Here is a 26,230-nt window from a genome sequence, read left to right as displayed (position 1 = left end):
GATAATGACAGCCAAATCAATTATTTATTAGTCAACACTAGGCTAAATAATCTAGTGTTATTTTAACAGGCCCAAATGTCCATGTTAATCTTGTTTTCTTTTTCCATATAGCTCCACCACCACCATCACCACCACCACCACCATCATATTAAGATGACTTCCTTGAAAGCGTATTACAGACAGCACCAACAGCAGCAATGGTAGTTGTAGTAGTAGTAGTAGTTTTAATAGCAAATAGCTTTTTCCTCATCAACAACTTTTCTCCTGCAAAAATACTGATGCACTGTTATATTGTTGAAGACTAGGTCTTTGGTTATCACTTCTATCATGTTACCCAGTTCTAACACTGCTGTCTACCAACTGGGTTAGAAACATGTGTTTTCGATTTCACTGTCTACCTCTGCATCTTAAGCTGCCGGACGAGATGGTGAAGATGCCGACAACCACTCGGTTCAAAGTCTCCCTTGACCACAAGTGGCCTGAACTCTTTACATGAACACCACCCTGTACATAACTCCATGTCCCCCTATATGGCCTTGCTTTTTTGCTTTTTGAGCCAAAAAATTAACTACCTAACTAACTAATCTCACTTGAATTCTTTCACTTCCCTACAGACAATGCTAATCTGTACTTGCTCAGATCAAATCATCAGGCACATCGAAGCTCAACTGCTAGGGAGGACATGCAAAGGCATGGTCACTCCTCTGCCAAAATAAATGAATAAATGTTGCATGATAGCTACGAGTGCGAGATAGAAAAGTATGAGAAACAAGTTTAAATAATGTGACTCAATCAGGGATTGGAACTATATCACCAGCATGGTTTCTTCATAACATACTTTTAGTCCACATACACAGCAGAATGGCAATGCTACAAACAGGTTCAACTGATGCTTTAAGCTTAACACCAACAATAGTGACCCTTCAACCTTCTCACTGTCTAACTGACAAGGCATTAAAATGTAATAAGAATTGAACACAAAATAATAACTTACAATGCAATTTTTGTCCCAGACCTCCAGGCTAGACTTTCCCACAACTATACCAAATATGTCCTTCTTTAAATTATATTTCTTTAAAAGTAAATAGCCACAGGCAATATCAGCAAATTACTTATAACTAGGACAACAAGGGGTAAAAAGAAAATGAAATGTTAAACTTTTTTATCCAATAAAAAAAGAAACCCAGCAAGTTTATAATTCACCATTTTCACAGTGGTATCTAGCACTGGAAAAATCTATTTGGTAGCCCCCCCCCCGCCACCCACTTTGCCTTCTTGTCTTAAGCATGTGATTACTTTGTTTAATAGCCTAATCTGGCCCTGACTACAACTAGTAACAACAATATTTATTCATGAGACCACAGTATGACAAGTAACATCATCCTCTAAAAATAACAAGCAGAATACATATACAAAAAGGAAAGACTAATTAATTTTTGCCCAAACACACATCTATCTATACTGACAATGCCTACTGTTTTGAAAGTAAAGAATCAAACCTACCCAAACTAGAGTGCCACCAGCTTCCCAGACCCTATTATCTCCAAACCACCACCAAAACCACTAGCACTACCAGCAGCAGCAGCACCACCAGTAAAACCAAAGATACAACAACCATTACATATTCTATCAAACCTGTCTGCTATCTGTGCTGTCAGCTCAAAAAAAATGAAGTTGCTTTTCATTTAGAGAGGAAAGGTTAGTGCTCATGAAACTTTTTACTTTTTTTCAGGGTTTCTGAGACTGGTTGGAGAAAGGGAAGATAGCATCATCAAACTGAAGATGGGGCCCAAATACTTGCAACAAAGTAAACTCTGCTAAAAGCAATGCAAGCACTAGGTGGTTACACTAACTATTTTTTTTATAGCAACCTACCTGAGACTGTCCCTGGTTCTATGGTATAAATTTCAAGATGATCTTAACCTTTATCTAACTTACTTGTTTATGTCAGTGGAATGAGAGTACACTGTGGCAACATCTTGAAGGGTTTAGTTAAAAATTAACACCAGTACTAAATTTTTAAGTTTGGAATTCATTCAGTTGATATCTTTAGCTAAACTGCTAAGTTACTGGTGCATAAAGAAACTAACACTGGTTGTCAAGTAGTGGTGCAGAACAAATACAGACAGACATATATACACACACACATAATAGGCTTCCTCACAGTTTTCATCAACCAAATTGATTCACAGAGCATTGATTGGCTCAGGGTATTACTAGAAGGCGTATAAGGCGGTGAGCTGGCAGAAACGTTAGCACGCCGGGCGAAATGCTTTGCGGTATTTTGTCTGCCGCTACGTTCTGAGTTCAAATTCCGCCGAGGTCGACTTTGCCTTCCATCCTTTCGGGGTCGATTAAATAAGTACCAGTTACGCACTGGGGTCGATGTAATCAACTTAATCCATTTGTCTGTCCTTGTTTGTCCTCTCTGTGTTTAGTCCCATGTGGGTAGTAAAAGAAATAGGTATTACTAGAAGACACATATCCCAGTTGTTGCAGCTGTGAGACTGAAGCCAAAACCAACCGGTTGCAAAGTGAACTAAAGGTGGTGTATTCCAACAGAAATATGGTAACAAAGGGTTTAATCAGAGGGACAGATCAAATCTACCACCCAAGAATTATGAATTCACGAAAACATTGATATAAATACCACAAGGCATTTTGTTGTAATCTCTTAAGACTTTTAATCTATTGCCTTTACCTTCATGAACAACAGCAACATTATTGCCAGACCACCACCACCACTACCACTTCTACTGCATCAACAACAATTACAATATGGTTTGCTATCACTATAAGCATCACCACAACATCATTCACCCATACTGTTATTCTCACAGCAGAACCAATTAAATTGTCAACATACAAGCAACAGTACCACCATCTTTATCACCACTACCATAACGTCAACAACACCAACAACAACAACATCCACTAACCAATACATTGACTAACTTCTCAACCCCCACCAACCCTGTCACGGCATTTGTGAGAGGATAAAAGCAAAGGATAAAGGATAGGCTGCATTGTTTATCTTTGCTCAACCAATTAAACTGATTATATTAAAACCATGAACACCACCGCCAGCAACAACAACATAAAATACAACCCATCACCACTGTGACCACTGCTATGAACAATAACAAGACACCAACATCAATAAGGTCCCCCACTATCATCACCAACAGCAACAGCAGCAGCAACAACAACAATTATCAAGATAATGAAGGAATCCCTGCATTGTTCAGCAATACACAAGAAATAGCAGCCAATGAGGAAGCTTCTATACAGTTGCTTGCTCTGCTAGCAACAGCAAACAAATTTTCTTTAACCCTTTCATTATCAAATATCAGTTGAAATACACTGCTTTTGTTTCAGTTAATTTTGAAATAAAGAAGAATTTAGCAAAATAACTTTTTTGTTGGTAAACTGATGTTTGAAACAAATTAAAATAGAATTTTGATGAAGGATCCTTTTGATTTAGATCCTTTTTTTAAAACAGTTTGTATCACTTATTCAGGGCGTCCAGCTATATTTAAAAAAGGTGAAAAAGATACAAAAGAACTGCATTATCCTACAATCGTTCGTTATTAAGATGAGTGGTCATAGCTGGAATACTTTTGATTATAGCTGTAATGGATTAGAGCTGCCCAGGGATTAAATAGCAACAAGCAATAAAGAAGAATTTACAGGGTTTCTTGAGCTAGAAAAAAATAACAGTTGAGCTTCCATCAAATCACATTAATCTGTCTTCAATAAGAAAAGGATATGTGAGATAATGTAATTATATATACTCTAAAAAGACAGAATACTCATAGGTGGAATGCCTTTAACCATAGATCTGTTTGATCAAGCTTGACCTGAAGATAAACAACCCAGTAGCCATCACCACCACTATCACCATCATATTAATACCAATAATTACACCAATATCAACACAAGCCCTTTTATGAGGTCAATCAACTTGCTAGAACTGGCACCCAAACCATCCTTAAATTATGCTGTGCCATCTTGAGAAGAGAAAAACAGATTGCATAATGTAGTGCAAGATATGAAATACCTAAGAGAAGGAGGGACATCAACAGAGGCTTAATGATAGATCTACTCAGTAAGGTTAGCCGAGGACTAAACAAAACATTTTCTGTGGTGTTAGAAGGATGGGGCAATGCTCATGGTCTTTGCAAGCCTTTCTAGACCAGTGACATTGACGTCATTAATATCCTGTTGAGCCTTGGCAAGTCAACACCTGCTGAAAAAACATAAGCAGGAGTGAAATTCCAGAGGGCTAACATCCGAGTAATGAATGAGTGTAGTGTTTAATGTAGAAGCTGAAGGATTGGACACAACAAGGGGCCTATGTAGAATAATAGGAGTGGCTGTGTGGTAAGTAGCTTGCTAACCAATCACATGGTTCCGGGTTCAGTCCCACTGCGTGGCATCTTGGGCAAGTGTCTTCTGCTATAGCCCCGGGCTGACCAATTCCTTGTGAGTGGATTTGGTAGATGGAAACTAAAAGAAGCCTGTCATATATGTATATATATATAAGTGTGTGTGTATATGTTTGTGTGTCAGTGTTTGTACCCCAAGCATTGCTTGACAACCGATGCTGGTGTGTTTATGTCCCCGTCACTTAGCGGTTCGGCAAAAGAGACCGATAGAATAAGTACTGGGCTTACACAGAATAAGTCCCGAGATTGATTTGCTCGACTAAAGGCGGTGCTCCAGCATGGCCGCAGTCAAATGACTGAAACAAGTAAAAGAGTAAAAGAGAAAAGAGTAAGAAAGATAAGTGGATTGGGAACACCTGAGTAGAGGTGGAATGATCCCTAGCTAGCTCTGAGAGAGCAGAGACTATAGTAGCAGTAGAAAACACAGAAGGATGACAGCATGTCTGTGGGTTGGACACAGAAGTGTGTCTGTGAGGGACTTTACACCAATCATCCAGGTGAGTCACTTCTGGACGAAGTGTAAGATGCTTGTGTGTGCAAGCAGTAGCACTGTGCCAGATGTGAGGGCAATACTCCACTGTTGGTTTCACTTGAGTTTTGTACTATGTCAATGTTTGTTAGAATCTAAAGTATCTTCTGTCCTTGAAAAGAAGAGCCAGTCACTGGGATGCAGTTTTTTTGATATTAAGGATGCACCTTATTCAGTGACAGTGAGATTCAACAAGTTGTGGCAATTGCGAAAGCTGTAGCTCTAGTGCTGTTCACAATTAAGGGGTATGTGGTGTGAAGATGCTTTCTTGATATGAATGGCAACAAATTATTTTTCTTGTTCCTTGAAAGACATAAAATTGGCACATCTCCATTGGAGGATGTGTTTTTTTAGGTCTTTGCTCATGGTATGAAGGCAGATTTAGTATGTGGAGTCTAACTTGTGGAGTGGATGATACATGACTGGGAAAAGTTATGGAGGCATGAATGGCACTTAGCCCCAAAATTACCAATTGTAAAGACTAATTCTGCACAACAACAACAACAACAAACTGCCATTACTAAACCCTATTATTCTACATAGGCCGCTGATAACTGCCCCTTACTTTCTAATTTTGACATCCTCATCTTCAGTGTTGTATTATTACACATTCACACAACAATCAACAATTAACCTAGCAACACTAAATTGCAGACAAGAAATAATCACTCCTGTCATTTTCTTTTCCTTTCTTCTGTTTTTTTGTACTTTTTGTGTTATTTTAAATTTTGATTTCTGACAATTTTGTTTGATTTAGTGTTCCAGAGTGTTTTAACATATTTGTATTGACATGAAGAAGAATAAGTTGTCACACTCATCATTAACACCACCACCACAACAACAGCCACTACCACCATCACCACTATCATTAGGTACAACCACACTTGTCATCACCAAAACTAATATTGTCTTCATCACCATGGCAGCTCAGTGTTAATAAGACCAACCAGCATTGTCTACCACCACCACCACCATGACTACCATCATCATTACCATCACCACCACCATCATTATCATCATCATTATTACTACAAATCACTGTCATATTAATCACAGCCATAATTATGATGTTACTGTTTCTCCCATCATTATCACTCGAATTACCATCAGCATCATCATCACTATCACCTGAATCATCATTCTCACCACTTGAATCACTGTGATTGTTAACATTATAGAGGTTTTGCTGTTGTTGTCATGCCTCTCATGTAAGAAACACTGAAGGTTGTTAACCCCTTATCATCGATGCAATTCTCCAACAACAACAACAATCTAAATACCCATACTGTAATGTAATACCCATACTGTAATGTAACAAGCAAAGGTACAACTACATTTGTCTGCAATATATCATAGCTGCTGTATCTACCACTGTCACTACCACAACCATCATCCTCCTCCTCCTCATCATCATCATCGTCATTATATGTAGAAGCTAATAAATGTCTTAAATAACTTCAGCACGACAACACTTTGACATTCTCAAATCTGTGTTCACAACCTTCTCAACTTTTTTGATTGAAAGCCATTCTAGAAGGATGTTGCAGATTAAAAGAAAAAAGAAAAGAAAAATGACAAAAAAAAAAGCAAAAAATTCCTAGTTTCACCATCTAGCTGTGGTTCTATCCAAAACAATTTACAAGCATGGCAAGTCTACAAAACATAACTAGTGTCAATTTCTTCTCAACAAATTCTTAAACAACAGGGTGATGACAGTTGAACTAATACAAAACATTTTCCTTCTTCTTCTCTCTCTCTTATTTCCTTCCAACAAGTACAAACACTGGCAATACGTCACCAAAATACACACACATGTATATATGTGTGTGTAGTTATGCAAGTATGTATGTTGTTAATGCCAGTCAATTATCTCTTAAGCTAGGAGAGCAAGGGGGTAATAATTGGCAGTCCCATAGCCTTCTCCTCCTAAACTACCCCAACAATAACAAAAAAACAAAACAAAAAAAAACATGTTTACAAATACAACCAATCAAAACTTATTAATTGCTTTGATGAATGAAGGACAATTTGCCATACATGAAAAGAGATACAACCAGAGAATTAAGATTAGGAAAGATAGCCCTTTATTCATCAGATCCTTTTTTCATCCTTTATTCATCAGATTTTAACTACATTAGACAAATAACAAAAAATTCCATTTTAAGTGTAAGCTATCAGCATTTATTGCAAAATATAACAGTCTAAACAGTCTAACATTATTAAGTTGGGCGTCAGGAGCTAAAGGAAGGATGAAGGAATGGGGCAGCAAAGGCTGCTCCAGGCTACACAGATTCTAGTAAGATCACTGTTTAGAGTAAAACATAACAGTCTAAAAGCATTACATCTAGAATGAAGTACAAAAATCTAAGAGTTTTGGGTTTAGAGTAAAGTACAGCCGTCTAACAGCATTGAGTCTAAAACAGAGTATGAAAGTCTAACATTAATTGTTGAGTCTATTACGATAGGCTTACAACATCAAATCTAGAACAGAGTATGACAGTTGAACAGTTGTAAGTCTACAGTTAAGCTTGATGCTCCCACAATGTTGAGTCAACAGTAAAAGTATTGCTGTTGTCCAACAGCAATAAGTCTGAGATTTCACTGTACATACATTACAAGGCCAACAGCAATGTATAGTTATGATACCAGGCTTGGATATCTCAAGAGGAGTTCTCTACTATACTTTATGGGCAAGTGGCACAGTTACACATGGTATAAGTTAGAAGACCCATTTTCTTTTCTTTTAGTAATATCTTGAAATTCTCCAATCAGAATTAATTATGAGAGTGCAATAAGTTAAGAGCCAAACTGAAGTATGATAACTTAATTTAAGAAAAAAATTATTCAGTGACATTAACCACAATGTTCAATAACTTAAACTAGATGGGTTTCCAGTCTACAGAATGAGAAATGTGACATATGCATTTGTGTGAATGTGCTTCAATGTGTGTGTGTGTGTGCATGAAATAATTCTTTTTTAGAATGGTATAACTCGAAGCAGATAAAGCTATAATAGCATATAGATGTTGGGTTAAAAATCCCTCAGGATAGCAAAAAAAAACCAAAAAAAAACCGGAAGAGCAGCCATTGACTCTTCAAATCCAAAGATCTTTTTAACCCAGTATTTACATGCTACTATTTATAGCTTTATCTGCTCCAAACTTCACAATTTCAGAAAAGAAAAAAAAAAAAATTTCACATTCCTTTGGAGTTTCTAAATTCTTATGATTTCACCAATACACACACACACAAATACACACAAACACACACGCATATATATATGGATGGATCTCTGTCGGTTTCCATGATGAGGATTCAGCTGCTCGCTCAGCCACACATACATGTAAATGTATTGTTCAGTAAATGTATTGTAATTTTAAGGCAGTACAAGTCGTCTCCAGTTTCGCTCACAAGTTATGATTCTATCTGAGGTCAGAGGAAATGACATTTTCCCCAAATAACACACATTGCTGAACCCATGACCTCATAGTTGCAAAGTGAACATCGTACATTTGGCCATATACGTAAGGACAACAACAAACCGACAACTAAACGTATTTAAAGAACAAAGTTCTCAAAAAGCAAAGTGATATATCATTTGGGACCTGAAAATTACTGGGTGCTGAACTCTAACCATGAATATAACAAAAAAAAAAATTACTATTTAGTATATCACCGTGATCACCATGACCGACCATGCTATCAGATGCTGATACACATTGCTGGTCACAATGCACTTCGCATTGTGTTAGCCTTCAAATGATGCCACCCCGCTGGCTAAGCGAGCAGGCCAACAGAAGAAAGAGTGAGAGAAAGTTGTGGCGAAAGAGTACAGCAGGGATCGCCCCCCCCCCTGCCGGAGCCTCGTGGAGCTTTAGGTGTTTTCGCTCAATAAACACTCACAACGCCCGGTCTGGGAATCGAAACCGCGATCTTACGACCACGAGTCCGCTGCCCTAACCACTGGGCCATTGTGCCTCCACATTTAGTATACATCCTCTGTAATGATTGTTAACTTTTGCAACAAACCTCCCAGAAAGTGCTCATGGTTCTATGATAGAAGATTACCAATTTTAAAGAGAACTAAATCAAGACCTTCCAGTTTCATGTTAATTTACATGCTGAAAGCCATTTTAAAATAGCAACAGTTGTTAAATAAATTCTTTGATATTATCAAAATTAATTGAAAGTTAGTATAGTTTGACGTAAATATGATAACAAAAAAGTAAATAACTATAGCTGCATAAAGAACCCCATATTAAACTAAGTCAGCTTTGGTGAAATTTGAACTCACTATTTGAAGCTAGCGAAGGACTTGCAAAATAGAACAGACTGATAGCTGATAACATTCAACAAGCCATTTTTCTTTCCTGTTTTTTTTTAAAACTTGCAGTTAGGTACAATTGATGTCAAAAGCATCAATCTATTATACAGTGTTTGGTTTTGATTCTTAGCTAGTGATATTATATGTGATGGCAATACCATATAAGAATCTCACTGTCTATTAATTCACACAGCAGGGGAGTAATACAACCTGAAAGAAGGAAAATATGACAAAAAAGGAAGGAAATACAATATGTAAAACATCTATCAACACACACACACACACTCACATGTATATACATATACACTAAAACAATAAATTTGTCATCTTTTATGGATTGTTTTAGAAGTACTGCAGGAGAAATAATGCGACTAGAATGTCAACATTTGTATTGTTAGTTTTGCAACCTGGATACAACATCTTGTGCAAGCATGAACACCCAACCACCACCACCACCACCACCATCACAAATGACACACAACGCAAGCAATAAATCACTTCTATAACAATCATCAAACATTAACAGCACCAGATCTATAATATCCATTCCTTCCCACCAGCAACACCGAAACACTTCATATAATCCAGATTTGTTTTTTCATATTCTTACTTTTTTGTTCTATGGTCCTTGAGCTAAAGTTAAAAAAAAAAAAAAAAGGTTCCGTTGAATGGATAGCAGATCCATGTGATGAAGGAGATTAATCTCACATTTGTTGTTCAATAAAATAAATAGATAAGCTCATTTAGTTAAATCCTACTTTAACTATGAAAGTAAAAGTAGACTGTGGAAAAGGTATTTATTTTCAGGGCTTTACACTTTTCAATTTGATTAATTTCTTTTTTCATGTAATGCTAAACATGTAAAGCAAGATTTATGATAGGACAGAGAAATGGATGTGGTGAGGAGTATTCCTTTCCAAAAGACCATCACCAGTATAATTGAACTGTATTAGTATAAGGCCAGTTTTTTTCCATATTGTTATCTGACGAGCATACTTATTAAATAACTGTCCAGTTACCTAACATCTGGTGCAAAACCAATTATCAAGATCAGCTGTAATAGGTTTATAACACTATTGTATACTTCAATATACATACATACAAATTTACACAGACATATAATGTAAGGTAAATGTGTATCTCCCATACAGCAAGAAGCCTGCTCTGTCTGTTTTTCAATGCTTTAACTGCTCAACACAAAGCATGAAACCACCTACCTCTCTACTATTATCCCATTCAGTTGAAGGGGATCTTAGTTTTGCCAGTTATACAGTGACTTCATTCTGTAAAGTGGTTTACATTAAGAAGAACATTCAGTCACACAAACCATGCCACATCAGATATCAAGGCATGGACACAATCCTCCAACTCCACTGGATGATGTTGAACCATTTCTATCATGCCAACATGATGGAAGATGGACACTATATGGATGTGTGCATGTATATCATTATCATCCTCATCATCATTTAATGTCCACTTTCTATGCTGGCATGGGTTAGACAGTTTAACTGGTACTGGTAAGCAGGAGAGCAGCACCAGGCTCCAGTCTGATCTGGCAGTGTTTCTACAACTGGATGCCCTTCCCAATGCCTATATACATATATATATATATATACTCTTCACTTATATAGCTGAAGTTTTATAAATATGAAATATAGATGACTACAGAAAATCCCAATTCACATGGTATTGAAGGTATAGTGTTCATGATAGAATATTATATCACCAACATATTCTTTTAGTATCAATCTATTATACTAATAAGCAAAGGCAGAGCTGAGTTGGTTAAGAAGTTTCTTTGCAACCGAATGGTTGGGGGTTTAGAGCCACTGTGTGGAACACAGGCCCCTGTCTTTGATTGAAATGTTATAAATAGATTTGGTGGATGGAAATTTAAAGAAGCCTGTGATGTGTGTGTGTATGCATGTGTGTGCATGAGTGCACATGCATGTGCATTTGTGTGTTGTGTGCATATGCCCTTATGCGCATTTGTGTGTTGTGTGCATATGCCCTTATGCGCATTTGTGTGTTGTGTGCATATGCCCTTATGCGCATTTGTGTGTTGTGTGCATATGCCCTTATGCGCATTTGTGTGTTGTGTGCATATGCCCTTATGCGCATTTGTGTGTTTGTGCAATGCCCTTATGCGCATTTGTGTGTTGTTGCTAATGCCCTTATGCGCATTTGTGTGTTGTGTGCATATGCCTTATGCGCATTTGTGTGTTTTGTGTTGTCATATGCCCTTATGCGCATTTGGTGTTGTGTCATATGCCCTATGCGCATTTGTGTGTTGTGCATATGCCCATGCGCATTGTGTGTTGTGTGCATATGCCCTTAGCGCATGTGTGTTGTGGCATATGCCCTATGCGCATTGTGTGTGTGATGCCCTTATGGCATTTGTGTGTTGTGTGCATATGCCCTTATGCGCATTGTGTGGTGCATATGCCTTATGCGCATTTGTGTGTTGTGTGCATATGCCCTTATGCGCATTGTGTGTTGTGTGCATATGTGCGCATGTGTTGTGTGCATATGCCTTATGCATTTGTGTGTTGTGTGCATATGCCTTATGCGCATGTGTTGTGTGCATACCTTAGCGCATTGTGTGTTGTGTGCATATGCCTTATGCGCATTTGTGTGTGTGTGCATATGCCCTTATGCGCATTTGTGCGTTGTGTGCATATGCCCTTATGCGCATTTGTTCCTTGCTTGGATATTGTAAGCTAATCTAGTAAAAGTCATATTAATTGTGCCATCTGTAAAAATGAGTCCATCTATCCATCTATTGTGCTGGTCATGTTTGGAAGCCTAGGAGAAATATCTTGCATGGAAACAGGTGAGGGTTGGCAATAGGAAGGGCATCTGAAAAAAATCTGTCTAAATGAATCTTAAGGTACTGATCCGCACAAGGAAAAGTGAATATTAAAATGATTATTACTATTGTTGAGTGAGAGAGCAGTGCATGCCATCAAAGTAACACTGGGGTAAAATATATGAAGCCCAGTATATCCATCATGACTACCCGTCTGATAAGGATACACTAGGCACATGCATCACAACCAAATGTGCACAACAAGGTGATCTTATATCAAGATAAACAGCACATGACCTTACAGGTGGGCCCAGTTAGAATTTTCTTCAAGTCAAGTAACCCGTCCTGCTCAAAAGGTCCTTGAATAAGGGTTGTTTCAGAATGTTGAACAAAACACCTATGTTTCCAGAGGTAAATTATTGTAACTCCAAAGCATCCCTCTCAACACATGGCTATGATGCTCTCCACCACTTCTGCGTGTGATCAGAGATGCACATATTGTCAGTTGTCAAGGGACATGCTCAACTGGTTAAGGTGGAATAATTGACAAGCAAATCTGAGGTAGGATAGAATATTTGCGTAGCTCATCTTTTATACTAAGACAAAACATTTTACACCAGACACATGGTTTACAACCATATGTGCGTGATTATAATAATATAATAATAATAATAATAATAATAATAATATTAATAACAATAATCATCATCATCACCATCACCATCACACACACTCTCTCTCTCTCTCACACAAATATAAATAGGTAGATAGACAAGAGAGAGAAACAAAAATAGGTCACAGGTTCTGTTTTTCTTGTACTCTATGGAATGTGCTACAAAAATCTGAGAAAATTATTGATGTTCCAAAGTAGATTTGAAGAAAATAGATCAAGAAAGAAGCTATTTGAGGTCAATAATCATTCTTTACCTGGTTACAGTATTGCCTTTCACACTCCCTTTCCTTCCTTCCAATCACATAGCTATTTACACTTATTCATTTGCAAAATAGTAATTCCTCCACCACCACCACCACCACCACCACCACCCCACTCTCCCCCCTCTCTCTCTCTACCAAAGGGAATTCCAAACCAATCAAAGCGGTAATGAATAAATTTCAATCCTCCTGATGCTGTGAGCTGGGCAAATTTAACATCAAACTACATTGAGATCACGTATGATTAAGTAAACCCCGGTTCATTTATTTATCTCTGTTCTTCCAATAGCCCAGACCTTATCTGTCTCTAATTACTGAGTAATAAGACACTCAACGTCCACCACGTCTCCACCACCGACATAATGAAGAAAATAATCGGATTTTTAATAGCTGAAAGGCCATAACATACAGGGGTCAACTTAGCAGAAGAGAAATTTTTCATCATGCACAGTATATCTGGCTTCTGCAAAAGACTATTTTTGAATTGTTTGCATGTTTTTCGTTCGCCATTCGCTGCCATTTGATAATCAATAATAACCATTATGTATTCTGTAAGGGAAAACTTGATTGATGCTTTATAAACTTTTCTTATCTTGCCCATTAACATATATGAAAGCTGTCTAGATGATGACGGAGACAAATTGAAAAATTCTATGATTTATCAAATTGATTTTAGCTTGGCATTATATCCAAAATATCTATCAAATCACTCTTTAACATCTTACCTTAAATTCATTTTCGAAGAATATGCACAAACACACTCACGCATAAATATCTCATTACTTTTTGTCATTACTCTCTACCTTTCCTTAGCTGTCTAGCCATACATATATAATTTCCCTACCTTTCTTCCTGTACATTGTGTGTGTGTGTATATATATACATATATATATATATATACCCATCATGTACTTTATCACTCTTCCAGTACTTACTGCCACAACTGTTACTCGCATTACTCTCTCTCCTCTGCCATTCTCTCACAAACAATAAATTTGATCCTTTCTCTTTCTCAGTACCTCCACTGCCCTTTTCTCTAGTCTCCTTCTTAAAAAAAAAGATGGTGGGGGTTTATTCATGTGAATTACGTAATTTCGTTCACGTTGCTGCACTCTGTAAAGTGGTTGGTGTTAAGGAGGGCCTCTACCCACAGAAGGCTGCCAAAACTGAGGTGTCTAAGTAAGACATGGTCCCTATTTACACAGGCAGTAACTCTGAATATGGAATACGAATAGACAAGGGAATAACAAACCAGTCAATGCATGCCACCATGGAAAATATATATAAAATGATGATGGTGGTGTCTATTTTACTCCTTATTTTATTTCTCACCTTCTCTCCTTCCCACAATTCACATTCACATATAGCAGACTGACACATACAAGCATTCAAAACTAAAGCTTCATTGTAGCCACTTTGACTTTCCTTTTCCTTGTATGATATTTGTGCAAGATAATTGTGATGGGTCAGTAATTCTTTTAATCCATGACAACCAGTGAATGATTTAGTGTATCTCCTTAGTGATATGTACAGTAATTCTTCTAGCAAATGATGGCAGCTAAACCATCAAAAACTTTTTCCCTTCTTCAAGAAGGCGATGTACACGTGGAGTCTGTCCAATAATTTCCAAAGATAAAAGGAAAAAAATGTAGACCATACTAATTAGAAACTAAGATAAATTTTCTATTAATGCAAATATCATCTATTTAATGTTTAAATCATTTAATATGCTTTCAATCACATTTATCACATGGACAATATCTTGGATAAATTTAATCTGAAAATACGAAATAACTTGGCTTATTTTATTAACCTTAGAAAAAGATGAAAGGCTAAGTCAACACAGGTGGGATTAAAACTCACAAGAATCATGGTGGCAGGGAGGAGTATCTTTGGATAGCAGTGTTTATGGGAGATATTTTGTAATAGATAAACCAGTTCTAAAGTACAGAATATGTTCAGCTAAGAAGCTGTTAATAGCATGTTCTGCTTAAATTCTGTCGACCAACTGGTTTATTCAAAGTACTATACTCTAAAAAAATATGTATTTCCCTTACTTGCAATATTGAACAAACCTGGTTCCATAATCAGCTTCACAGTAAAAGTAGCAAAACAATCATAGTTATTAGTTACCTTAATCATAGTCACTATCTTTCTATCCCATGGGATGACCATTCAAATTTGATTAACTCGGGATTCAATTCATTAGCCTCATATTTTCACAAATGCAATCGAAATTGCATCTCAGAAAATACAGTGGTCACTTCCACTTACAGCTTCATCATGCTCATTATCATCATCATCATCATCATCATCAACGACATTATATAATAATACAAACACACACATACATATATTGTCAGTTAATCATAAATCCCCAAAAGAGGCACACTCTAAGTTATAGAGCAGTAGAGTATATTCGATAGATACAGCCGGTTTATTGGGGTTACCCAAGGTTTCACATCCATAAAGCACTCAGCTTTAAGGTGTTTCTTCAGATCTTAAACTTATTGGTCTAGAGCTTTACTAGCCAATGGCCATTTGCTACAGAGGCCATAAGCCAATGGCTTTAGGGTCTGAAGAAACGCTGTAAAACTAAGCACTTGATTAATGCGTGTGTGTGTGTGTGTGCAGCCCCATAAACTGGCAATAACCATAAACTGACAATATCTATCTTCGTCTATCAATCTATCTATATATATATATATATTATATATATATATATGTATGTATGTATGTATCACCATCGTCATCATCATTGTTTAATGTCCACTTTCCTAGCTGGCATGGGTTTGACTGAGAACTGGAAAGCCAGGAGGCTGCACTAGGTTCCAATCTGTTCTGGCAAGGTTTCTACAGCTGGATGCCCTTCCTAATGCCAACCACTCCAAGAGTGTAGTGGGTCCTTTTTATGCGCTACCAGCATGGGGGCCAATCAGGTGGCACTGGCATTAACCACCATTACCATCTTCAACATTATTTAATATCCACTTTTCTATGCTTGCATGGGCCAGACAAGTTTTATTGAGGTACATTTTCTATGGTCAGATGCCCTTCTTGTTATCACCCTTATCTGTTCCCAAATAAGGCAATATTTCCTCTCTGGTTAGACATTTTCTGCAGAACATTGGCAATGATAACATTTCTAACAAATACACAATGCAAAGACAAGGAAACACAAGTAAACACACACTCATTAACCGAAACACACATGATCAAAATGGGTGAAGAGTGAAATGAAATTCCCACAGAAAATAATTTCTCTTTGATATAAAGAAGTCATTGACAACCTGACTTAATTGCCTTTGTTTCTTAAATGCAAATATATTATGCACAAGCATAGGCACGTGTCTGCTGCTTTCTCCTCAGGTTCAGAAGTAACTTGCTAGTACATCTTGGTATACACAAATTATGTAGAAGAAAGTGTGTGTAAAGAGAGAGAGAGAGAAAGACCTGGAAAGCCATAGTCATAAGTACAGGCACAGCTACATGGTTAAGAAGACTGCTTTGCAACTGAATGTTTTCAGGAATGGTGTCACTTGTAAACACATTGGGTAAATACTTTCTGCTATAGACCTGGGTTGACCAAAGCCTTGTCAGTGGATTTCGAAGCTAAGTAAAGCTAAAATATTTGGCCATTGGGACATACAAGGATTAGGGGCTACACACACCTTTTATCTTTTACTTGTTTCAGTCACTGAACTGTGACCATGCTGGGGCACCACTGTGAAGGTGTTTTAGTCAAACAAATCAACCCTAGTCCTTTCTTTTAACCCTTTAGCATATAAATTGGCCATATCCAACACAAATATTGTACCTGTTTTATGTTCAGATGAGACAGACCTGGCCTTGCACATATACCTTACAATGCCAATCTAAAAATACACAGTCACATCATCAAAATCTGTAAGCTATGAGATAATCAATGATGAATTTAAAATAAAGTAAATAAATAAGCATTGCATTTGACAAAATAGTCTGGATGCTAAAGGGTTAAATCCTGATGCTTATTCTATCGGTCTCTTTTGCCGAACCACGTTATGTAGACATATGCAAGCAAATAATGATTGTCAAGTGGTTGTGGGGAACAGACACATCCACAATCACATACACACACACACAAATCCATGCACATGGCTTTTGTTGGCACAGGCCTATAAGTACAAGACACTTGCCCATAGCAAAGTCATAAACCGTAATCCGTTCCCAGAAAAATATTTTACTTGTGAAATTTATAATACTTGTAAAAGAATTGCAATAAAACAACAGTAGAATGTAGAGAATGATTTATGTAAAGTAAAAAGAATGTCAAGATCATTTATATTAAAAAATATTATCATAATCATTTTCTGAATCACTTTCACACGCACTAGGCTCAAACACATCACCAGTTATAGATGTAATTACTGATTCGCAAGCACTTGTAGATGGACTTGCAGATTTCTTTTTAAAAAAACAAGTCTAGAGTTGTTTGCTTACAAGAAGCTTTTTTATGCTCTCTGAAAATTTCTCGTAAACATGATAGTAGAAACTTTTGAACTTTATTAAAAATTTGGATCTTTTGCTTGAAAAATTTCAGCTTGCCATACAAAAGTGAACTAGAATATAAAACTTGTAAACCTGGGGTCTTGTGAAGTGAGGTATTACTGTGTATATATATATATATATATATAAAACTTTAGGCATACACAATATTAATGCTGTTAAAGAAGATGAATCTAGATATATAATTCCATAAAGAATAACCCATGTCTAACTATGTGATATGGCAGTGTTGAATTTACTATCAACTATAAGATATCAATGCGATCAGATATGGATTGATTTGATCAAACAGTAGTGTTTATGCTAGAGTAGAATTCTCTGGTATATATGACTAAGCATGCCATGTAATTATCGTATGTATGCACATCTAATATGTATAGTTTGTATAAAATTCACAAAAAAATATAATCAAAATATACATACCATAAATAGTAAAGACCTTGCCATGTTATATATCCACTTTAGTTATATGTATATAAATATACATACACACATAAATGTGTGAGTGAATGAGTGTGCATATGTTTAAAACTGTATATACTTTGAGTAAGTAAATATATATCCTCAGAGTTCAGCAAGGATGATTCTGTAATTATAAGAAAAAAGGATTATAATTAATAAAAACTCTAAATAAAAATAAGAAAAACAGATTAATTAACATAAGCCAATCATTATGTCAAGCAGTGAGTTTGCGGAACTGGTTGGGTTTAACTTTATTTTGTTGTTGATTAGTCCAATATCAACCCTGAGAGAGCACACAATGAGGCTTACATTATCTAATATGCCCTTCCCAATTTTTTTTTTAAGAGACAGGGTATGATTTGAGAAAGATTAGGCTGCTATTTCTGGCAGATCATTAATCTAGTTGTGTTTAGATTACTTTTTTGGCCAAATCCTGACCCAACATATGCGTAATAAAGTTAAGCAATAATTAAAGAAAGAAGCATAACTGTAAGATTTAAGAATATATATATATACTCTATTTAAAAGAAAACAGGGATCTTTTCGGTTTGAACGGCAGTTTTTTCTAGCGGTGTCATATGAAATTGTCACCCATAATTATGACCCTAGTATCGATCTATTGCATTTCAATCTATTTTAGGGTTAGGGTTAGAGTTAGGGTTAGTTAGGGTTAGGGGAAGGGTATCTTTTTTTCTTCACAAATGTAAATAAACCCAATCTGTTTCTTAAACGAGGGACATTTTCATATGGCACAGAATGCTTTCACCTCAATATACGGTCATTGATTGGTTGAAATTGCAGAAATTGAAGAAAAAAAAACAACAAATATCTTACAAACTATAGAATTTTCTCAATAAAGGCAAGCACCGCCTCGACTGGCTTCCGTGCCGGTGGCACATAAAATACACCAATCTGACCGTGGCCGTTGCCAGCCCCGCCTGGCACCTGTGCAGGTGGCACGTAAAAAGCACCCACTACACTCACGGAGTGGTTGGCGTTAGGAAGGGCATCCAGCTGTAGAAACATTGCCAAATTAGACTGGAGCCTGGTGCAGCCTTCTGGCTTCCCAGAACCCCGGTCGAACCGTCCAACCCATGCTAGCATGGAGAACGGACGTTAAATGACGAGAAAAAGATGTTTTATAAACACATTCTACCAGTAGATGAAGTTTAAAATTTTTTAGTTACCGAGAAATTATGTTAAAAACTGCTGTTCAAACTGAAAAAATCCAAAAACAGCATTTTGGTGAGATAAACTCAATGCATTAGAAAGCAGACTGTTGTTATTTTTCAGTAGCCTCTGTTCAGACCTTCATCAGGAAATCAATTAGCATTTCACACCGTGGCCACTTTTTTTACATGGAGGGTCAATTTATGCTGAAATTTTTGATGAAAAAACAAAAAGATATCCTCATTTTGTAAATAAATGGTAAAATGTTTGTTGAGAGAGAGAGAGAGATTTGGTTACTATAGAGAAACATTGTGTTCTCTCAAAACAACTTTTTAGAACACTAACAAATATAGCAATTCTCTGTAGACTTCCTATATGCTTTAATCCATAGTCAATGCTATTGCAGTCATCAGATCCAGCTCCACTGCTAATTTTATCCTCTCAAAAGCTATAAATACAAAGAAAATGGATAGAAATATCTGACAGAGAGGGGGGAAGGGGACGAGGAAAGAGGAGGAAGGAGAAAAGGAAGAAAGATATTGTCAGCTGACTGAACAATGCCTGGCTGAAGCTGCATGGTCAGAGAAAGAACAAACCATTTTCTCCATGCCAGTACTCCCTATTCTATAAGAACAACAACCCATACATCATACACACACACACATATGCTCTCTCTCTCTCCCTCTCTCTCTCTCTCTCACACACACACACACACAAACACACACACACATGCATACATACAAGAAAACCCGAAACAAAGAAAATACTGAAAAAATATCACTGTTAATAAATCCATTTAAATATTTCCTCAGGGAATGCCAATATTAAAATTTTCTTTTGGATAATCGTGTGTGTGTGTGTGTGTGTGTGTGTGTGAAAAGGAAGATTTTGTTTTGAATTTCCAACTTCTATTAGCACGAACACCACTCACCCCCCATCATTTACTAATTCTACACAATAGAAACATTATACGTATATGTGTGCATTTGTACATACATATACATGCATCAAAGCATATGTATGCATGTTTGTATGTATGTGAATGAATTTTTTTTTCAAATTAAGCCATTGCATAGTGGATTGAAGTGAATTACTCAAGGGATAGTGTTTCATTAAAATTAAAATGCTCATTAATGAAGGTTTCTGAAATGGAAGTAGTCATTTTAAAAATAAACCTGCTTGCCATCATCTCTGTTGCACACCCCTCTCTCTCTCTATCTGCATGTCTGTCATACATATACATACTAAAATACGCACACAGACACATACACACACACACATATATATGCACACAAAAATACAGGGGAAATGCTCAATATATAGGTGCAGGCATAACTGTCTGGTAAGAATATTGCTTCTCAATCACAGGGTTCCGGGTTCAATCCCACTGTGTGGCACCATGGGCAAGTGTCTTCTACTATAGCCTTGGGCTGGCCAAAAGTTTGTAAGTGGATTTAATAGACGGAAACTGTAAAATCCTGTCATATATATATATATATAATATATATATATATATATATATATATATATGTATGTATGTAAAATGTATGTGTACATGTATATGTATGCATATATATGTATGTATATATATATATATATATTATATATATATATATATATGTATGTATGTATGTATGTAAAATGTATGTGTACATGTATATGTATGCATATATATATGTATGTATATATATATATATATATGTGTATATATGTGTGTGTATGTATATATATATGTGTGTGTGTATATATGTATGTATATATATATATATGTATATATATATGTGTATATATATGTGTGTATATATGTGTGTAAATATATTTATGTGTGTGTGTATATAGATGTATGTGTATGTGTGTGTGTGTATGTATGTATATGTGAGTCTGTGTTTGTCTACCACAATTGTTTGACAACAAATGTTAAGTTGTTTACATCCCCATAATATAGCAGTTTGGCAAAAGAGAGATTAATAGAATAACTACCAGGTTTAAAAGAAATAAGTACTGTGGTTGATTTGTTTGACTGAAAGAAAAAAGAAAAATTCAAGGTGGTGCTCCAACATGGCCGCAGTCTAATGACTGAAGCAAGTGAAACAATAAGAGAATACAATTTGTAGAATTTAATAATAATAATAATAATAATAATAATAATAATAATGGCTTCAAATTTTGGAACAAGGCCAGCAAATTTAGGAAAGTGGATAAGTCCCAGTATTGAACTGATACTTATTTTATCGACCCCAAAAAAACGAAAGGCAAATTCGACCTTGTCGGAATTTGAACTCAGAATGTGAACATGGATGAAACGCTGCTCAGCATTTGGCCCAGCATGCTAATGATTCTGCCAGCACACCACCTTTTTAGATAATGATAATAATAATTCTTTTTAATTTTGGTGCAAGGTGAGCAATTTTCAGGGGTGGAGCAACTCTAGTACTTGACATGTTCTTATTTTATTGACCTCAAAAGGATGAAAGGCACAGTCACCCTCAGTGGAATTTGATCTCAGAATGTAAAGAACTAGGAGAAATGTTGCTAAGCATTTTGTACAACACACCAATGACTCTGCCAGCTGCTGGCCTTAATAATGGTTTCAAATCTTGTCACCGAGCCAGAAACTTTAGGGGACAGGAATTAGTCAATACAATGAACCCCAGCACTCGACTGCTAGTTTATTCTGGAAGAAAGACAAAGCTAACTTGATTAGGATATGGATTTAGAATATAAGGATTTAGAAGAAATACTGAAAGGCCTATTATATTGTCTGATGCTTAATCGATTCTAATAGCACAATTTCATTTTCTTGCAGAATGATGACAGAGTTAATAATAATAATAACTACATCTAATTTAAGAACAAGGCCAGCAATTTTGAGGGGATGGGCAATAGTCGACACCATCAACACCAGTTTTCGACTGGTTCCTGATTTTATTAACTTTGAAAGAATGAAAGTCAAACTTGACCTCAGCAAGATTTGAACCAAAAACATAAGGAGCTGAAAGAAATAATATAAGGCATTTTCTCCAACACCCTAATTCTTCTACCAATCCATCATCTTAAAGTTTACAATAATCCTTTCTACTATAGGCATAAGGCATGAAATTTTGGGGGAGGTGGTGGATGGTCGATTACATCAATCCTAGGGATCAACTGGTACATATTTCATCAACCCTGAAAGAATTAAAGCAAAGGTGACTTTAGCAGAATTTGAGCTCAGAACATAGACAAAATGCTGCACAGTTTTAATTGCACTTATGTAGGTGGTTGACAGGTAAAACTGAATGTTTTTGGCTTGAACGGCAGTTTTTAACATAATTTCTAGGTAACTAAAAAATTTTAAACTTCATATACTGGTAGAATGTGTTTATAAAACATCTTTTTCTCTTGGCTTTATTGAGAAAATTCTATGGTTTGTAAGATATTTGTTGTTTTTTTCTCCAATTTCTTCAATTTCAACCAATCACTGACATCTATTGAGATAAAAAACATTCTGTGCCATATGAATATGTCCCTTATTTAAGAAACAGATTGGGTTTATTTACATTTGTGAAGAAAAAAAGATACCCTTCCCCCACCCCTAACACAGATTGAAATGCAATAGATCGATACTAGGGTCATAATTATGGGCGACAATTTCATATGACACCGCTAGAAAAAACTGCCGTTCAAACCGAAAAGATCCAAGAATGGGAAAAAACGTTTAACAGTAATTGTTCCAGCTCTTTATGTACCAAGTTCAAATATGCTACGGTCAACTTTGTTTTCCATCCTTCTGGAGTTGATAAAATTAAGTACCAGTTAAGTACTTCACTCAAAGCCCCATCCCTTTAAAATTGCTGTCCTTGTAAGAAAATTTGAAACCATTACTTTTGTAATTCTTCTTTTTATTATTATGGCAAAACCCTTAGTGTTGGTCAAATGACCTTGCAATAAGTCTCCCAGCACTTTGTACTATGAGCTTAAATCCTACAAATGAGGTATTTCTTCTGCAGTCAATAGAACCAACAAGTTGTAGACTGATATAATCAACTGTACCCCAGGCCCACCAAGTTTCTCGCCATGTCCCTAAAGTCAAAACAATTATTACTATTATTACTGATTTGACCGAGGTCTGTTCTTATTCTTGGTATGATTTATGTGGGTAACAGGTTACTACCTGTAACCTTGGGTATCCACAAGCTTTCAATAGTTTTTCAACTGCTGAAGACATTCCAGGTAATCTTTCCTGTCCCTAAGAGGCAAGCTTTCCGTAGAAGCTTTACAGGACATTCTATTCCAATCTCCTTCAACCATTTATCTATATCCTTACTTACAGTTCTGAGTGGTGAACCAATTATTTACAGGCACAAACTTTAGTTATCATACTTCAAATTCCTGCAATTTCAAGTTTTACGGGATAATATTTTTTTCTTGTTTTTCATCCTCTTTCTTTATTATTATTATTAGGCTGGTGAATTTGACAGAATCATTGCAGCATCAGACAAAAAGCTTTACGGTATTTAGTAACATCCCTTTAGATTCTCAGTTCAAACCCTGCTCATTGATAGTTTTAATGATGATGGTTGTAAAAAAATTTGATACTGTTCTAAAGTAATTACAAATAATAAATTAAAATAAATATGATCTGAACAATTATTTCCAATAAAAGTGAAAGGGGGAAAAAATTTGGAGAGGGGAAGAGTAAAGTCAGTTGAATCATCCTCACTGAGTGATACTTTATCAACCCAGAAGTATGAAAGGCAAAGTTAGCCCCAGAGGGATTTGAACTTAAAACAAAGAAATTTTACTAAATATCACAAAGCATTTTGTCTGGCGCTCTACCAGTATTGCTTTACAGTGTTCTAAACGAAAAGGAAGAAACAACAAAAGAGAATAAGTGTAATAACACCAATAATTCTTTTATTATTTATTTGTATAAATACCAATAATTGTTTACCATAGAGTTATATTGATAAAAATTTAAAGAGAGGAGATATAGTTGATTGAAACAAGCCTATTTTATGCCCACAGTTTATTATATTGACAGTGAAAGATGAAAGGAAAAAAAAAAAAAGAAAAAAGAAAAACAAGGCTACAAAGGATTCAGCAAAAAAGTTACGGCAATAACATATTTTTAATTGCTTGTGATCTATGTCTGCATTACCAGTGTACTTGTCATAACCAATAATAATAATAATAATAATAATAATAGTAATAATAATAACGGTTACAAATTTGGCGCAAGGCCAGTAATTTCGAGAGAGGAGATAAGTTGATTTCATCGACCCCAGTGCTCAACTGGTACCTATTTTATTGACCCTGAAAGGATGAAAGGTAAAGTTCATCTTGGTGGAATTTCAACTCAGAACATGAATACAGGATGGAATGTTGCTAAGCGTTCTTGCCAGGTGTGCAAATGATTCTGCTAGCTCGCCACCTTAATAATATTAATAGCAATAATAATGATAATAATAATATGTAATAATTGTTTTGTCTTGGTATAAAAGCTGGGCTACAGTAAATATTCTGTAAGCCCTGATGCAGTACCAGACAGTGGCTCTCATGGCTTCTGATCTTAACTGATTGGAAATGCTATCATGTACATTGTTTCATTTAGGTATAAAAGATGGGCTACAGCAAATATTTTGTTCAATACCACACATTTGCTTGTCAGTTGTTTGACTGTAACCAGTTGAGCATGTCCCTTGGTGGTTGACGATATGTGCATCACTGTTCATGAGCAGGAGTAGTGTTGAAAGGAATTCTTTGAGGTTTGGATAATTCACCTCAGGAAACATGGGTGTTTCATTAAAACATCCTTAAACAACCCTTATTCGGGGACCTTTTGAGTGGGATGGGCTACTCGACCTGAAGAAAATTCTAATCGAGCCCAACCTTCAAGGTCATGCGCTGTTTATCTTAACATGACATCACCATTTTGTGCACATATTCTTGTGATGCATGTCCCTGATGTACTCTCGTCAGGTGGGTGGTCATGATATGTATACTGGCCTTCGTATATTTTATCTCAGTGTCACTTTGATGGCATGCACTGCACTCTCACTCAGTAGTAATAATAATAATTCTCTCTACAGAAGGAACAGGGTGGGGGCTGATATTTCGTGAGAGCAAGTGCTAGTTGATTGTATCAATTTCAGTACTCAATTGGAAATTAATTTCACTGATCTCAAAAGGATGATAATAATAATGATGATTTTATTTCATTTTATATTTTTAAACCGGTTCGGCAAAAGAGACCGATAGAATAAGTACTGGGCTTACAAAAAGAATAAGTCCCGGGGTCGAGTTGCTCGACTAAAGGCGGTGCTCCAGCATGGCCACAGTCAAATGACTAAAACAAGTAAAAGAGTAAAAGAGTAAAAGAGTAGTAGTTATTTTTTTCTAACATAGATTCTAAACCACAATTAGAAAAGGTTGATTACAGCTAACTGTATCAACCTCAGTACTTTATTGATGCTTTACTTCATCTACCGTCAAAAAGATGAAAAACAAACTTAACCACAGCAGAAATTTAACTTAGAACAAGGATAGCTGTAACTAAATACCACAAAGTATTGTGACTGATTGACACTCAAATGATTCTTTGTGATGGCACAGTAATATTGACAAGAGGCAATTTTTACAAGAGAAATATGGCTTTTAAATTTACCCTAATATGACAGGTTCATATTTGTAATCAAATCCTAAGTGATGACATTGGTGGCACTGAAACATTTTCATAGAACATCCATATGGACACAATACCATGACCACCATCAACACACTATCAATATCTAAAGAATGAATCACAATGACTAAGTTTTTAGTAGTGTCACCATAACTCTCAGCATCTACTAGAACCAAAATGCCACTGGCTTGCACTGCGACCACAACACCTCTCTCTAAGTACACTACAGTGTAGTAGCTCTAGCTACTGTGGTTATACCTGAAATGTTTTTTATCTATGGGCTTGACTTATCACTATAATCAACACTATTTGAAAAACCTGAATGACTGCTATCACCCCTGCT

At 36.1% G+C, this 26,230-nt stretch overlaps 1 protein-coding gene across 12 annotated transcripts in view; it reads right to left on the bottom strand.

Annotated features, from left to right (window-relative positions):
- The window catches only part of LOC115215131 (zinc finger CCCH domain-containing protein 10-like), a 608,296-nt gene that overhangs the window by 205,862 nt on the left and 376,204 nt on the right, over nt 1-26,230 (bottom strand). For all 12 annotated transcript variants that reach the window (XR_005000356.1, XR_005000359.1, XR_003881950.2 and 9 more), the window contains one exon: nt 18,015-18,177. The gene's annotated coding sequence lies outside the window, so the exon portion shown is untranslated. The remainder of the gene's footprint in view (nt 1-18,014; nt 18,178-26,230) is intronic.

Source organism: Octopus sinensis, linkage group LG8 (genome assembly GCF_006345805.1).
Source record: "Octopus sinensis linkage group LG8, ASM634580v1, whole genome shotgun sequence".
NCBI lineage: Eukaryota > Metazoa > Mollusca > Cephalopoda > Octopoda > Octopodidae > Octopus > Octopus sinensis.
This window is presented reverse-complemented; position numbering and strand designations above follow the sequence as displayed.